A 3,649-nucleotide genomic window follows, 5' to 3' on the forward strand; every position below is an offset into this window, starting at 1 on the left:
ATAGGAATTTCTGTATCCGGTCCCTGGGTAATGACTGAAACAGGTTTAAAGGGGAGTGGGGGTGGGGCGGAGAGGAACAATTTTAAGGAGTCCTCATTTAATATCTCTGCCAATTGCTGTCCTATCAAACCTTTCAGCCCTGATTGAGTGATCACAGCTTCAGCTGGAGAGACTGCACTTCGCCTTTGTTTCAGGGTCTCTCCCACCTCTTTTGCACATTCGTTCCCATTTTTTGAGCACTAATAATGATTATCCATCCATCATCCATTGAGGAACCATTCCTTTCCCTTTCTGGGTTGAGTATGTTATATATCCAGCAAATATTTGTCAGTGCCATCTTTTGTGCTTGGTATTGTGAATTCAATAAGGAAGACCAAATTCCTGCCTTCAGGGGGCCTCCTTGGGACTGCCAGGCTCCAGAAAATAATGAAGTTTTGGCCATTTTCTCTTCAAGTGAAGGACAAAGCTTTCTGGAAATGATCCTCAGTGCATATTTAATTCAATAGGAAAATGTCTTCCTCCTGGGCATGCAGACAGAAGCACTTGAATGAAAGCAAGCCTCATATTTAAAATAGATCTGATTTCAAGTCCTGCTTCAATGGACAAGTAGCAGGAGCTTGACCATCGACATTCTAGGATACTTTGGTTACCCCATCTATAAAATTGAGATGGTGAATGGCGACAGTTCAGAGTAAAACAAACTGTGAGTTAGGAAACTCAAATTCTTAATCTTACTCTAACTCCTTGTGTGACCTTTGCAATTTACTTTCCCCTCTAGTGCCCCAATCTCTACATTTACATGAGGGTATCTGATTGGGAAATTGCTAAAGTCCCTTTTAAGCTCTGACATTATTTATACCCTCTCAGGAGGGTTAAGAAAACAAAAGAAATCGTGTGGGTCTGCATGTGCACGTAGCAGTGTCAAAGGTTCTCCAAACTGTTCCGTTCATGTGTATGTATGTGTGTGTGTGCACGCATACATACATATATATGAGTTTATGTGTGTGTATATATATAAATAGATACACACATTTCTAACCAAATCCACATCTCTACCCAATCAGAAATTCCAGTGAAGACATTTTCCTGTGTAAATTCTTCTCTTTTGTAGTTCAACCCTCTTCCTTACTTTTAACATTGACCTACACTTATCAAGATCACAAAAACCATTAAACTAATAAATACGTAGATTCATCAGCAGAAAAGGATAGATTTCCAGATATGTTCATTCATCCATTTACTAAACAGTTATTTACTGCATGTCAGCTACGTGCAATAGCTGTACTAACTAGATTCAGGTCGAACAGATCAGAGTTCACATTTTTGCTCCTCAATTTGTGAGCTATCTGACTTTGGGAAAATCAATTCACCTCTCCGGACCCTGTTTCTTCATCTTTAAAATAGAGATAACAGTATTTCCTACTTCACAAGATTGTGCTGTTTCCTATAGATTAAACAGACTCTTGCATTTAAAAGTTTTGTCATGTGTCTGGCATAGCTAAGTGTTCAAAGAGCAGTAGATATGAGTATTTAGAAATTGTTCTCACTAATGTATCCTGTAGGATAGGCAAGAGATTATTTTAATTTGAAGCCTTTTTTTTAAGTCCAGCTTTACAGTTGAACAGATATGTGCCAAATATATCTTCCTTAAATGTGGCTTATTGTCACACTCTATGCTTTTGTTCAAAAACTTATTTCTAATTCCTAGAGCATTAAGTCTAAATTACTTTGCCCGTCAATCAAGTTATTCTCCAACTATATACATTCCACTTCTCTCCTCAACATATCTTAACATAAGACAAGTTGAATGTTTCACTCTTTTCAGATATCAATTCACATGGCTACCCCTAGTCCAGCTTTTCATATGTATCCTCCACATGGATTATATATATTCATTTTCTACCTTCAGGTCTTAATTCCTCTGTGACTCCTTCTCTGACTATTAAAGCTCCTTTGTGCTCTAAAGCCCTATGGTAGTTTTTACTGATACCCTAATTTATTTTTATATTTGTAACTTATACAACACTTCTAACTATGTCCTGTCCTCATTATTCAGTATACTCTGTTAGATATACTCTTCCTTCTTTCAAAAACTTTTTTGAATGAACTCTCATATTACAAATAATCTGAACAAATAGTTGCTATAAAGTGTGAAAAGATGTGGTTAATTCACTATAAAACTATAATTGGAGATTTCTAAAACATAGCAATAAGGACAATATTTGGAGAGGGGAGTGCTGTGTCTGGAATACTTTAACATTAGTTATTTATTTTTTGAAAATCACTTCCTTTTAGAATAGATGAGTTGACCTGTGCTGAGATAGTATCTCCAAATTCCACTGGAACCAAATTAAGGTCAGTAAGGTGTCTATAAAAAGAAAAAAGGCATGAGACTGGGAAATAGCAGACCTGTTCGCTTCTAGGCCCAACACTGTCACTAGCTAGCTGTATGGTCTTGGACAACTCAATGAATCTGTCAAAACATATTTCCTGAAAAACACAATATTAACAAAAGAGCTAAGAAAGTATATCTTCTGAAATACCCTGAATCTAACAAGTTTGTAAAATAAGTTGTCAGGTATCACATAGTGAATTTTGTAATACCCCAACGTTGATTTCTATTAAAAAATTGTACTGTCCTGATATCTTATCAAAAATAATGAAACCACAGTAATTTAGAAACATAAGAGCCTAAAGCACAAATAAAAATATTCATATATGTTTCCAAAAGTCATTTATTCATTCAGTAAGCACTAATTGTGTGAACAATGTGCCAGGCCCTGGGGTGGGGATGTATCAGCAAAGAAAAATATGATAAACATTTTGTTTACAATAAAAGAAATTACTTTCTAGAATGGGAGACAAGACATTATAATTAAGGATGATAAAGAAGAGGACGGATACCTAACTGGCCTTTTGGGGAGAGAGGTGATTAAGCAAGGATTTTTCTAAAGTGAATGATTTCTAGGCTAAGGTCTACAGGATATGAGTTAAGGAGGCATTTCAGGAAGAGCGAACAAAATAGTCAAAGGCAACAGAATACATAACAACAGAATATTCAGTGATACCAAGTAATTTAGAATGCTTAGAGCAAAAGTCCTTGAAGAGATTTGTACATGAGAGGGTTTCACGGTCTAGCGATTAAGATTCTAAGTTCCGGAGTGGGTTGACCTAAATCAAATCTCTGGTCTGCAACTTGCCAGTTGTGTAACCTTGACCAAGTTACTTAATAACTTTGGGCCTTGGTTTTTCATTTGTAAAATTGGTACAATTTATAAATATACCTCATAGGGTTGTTGTGAGAATTAAATGGATTAAAACATGTAAAATGCTTAGAACAGTGTCTGACACAGAGTAAACATCTCTCCCAACCACTTGAATGTCAACTCCATAAGGGAAGAAAATTTAGTTTTTGAACCACCAGCACTTAGATAATGAGTGACTCACCTAAAAGGTGAGAAGTTTAAATCATCTCAGCTGTTTTCATTGTTGCCTTATTATAGGACCACAGAGTAAAGATATAGTAATGAATTAATATTTAAAATAAATGTATTAACTATATTGTTAATGAAGATATTATGCTATATATATAAAGAAGGCTGAGCACTGAAGAACTGATGTTTTTTAACTGTAGTGTTGGAGAAGACTC

The sequence above is a fragment of the Bison bison genome, unplaced genomic scaffold, assembly GCF_000754665.1.
Source record: "Bison bison bison isolate TAMUID 2011002044 unplaced genomic scaffold, Bison_UMD1.0 scf7180017851908, whole genome shotgun sequence".
Classification (NCBI taxonomy): Eukaryota; Metazoa; Chordata; class Mammalia; order Artiodactyla; family Bovidae; genus Bison; species Bison bison.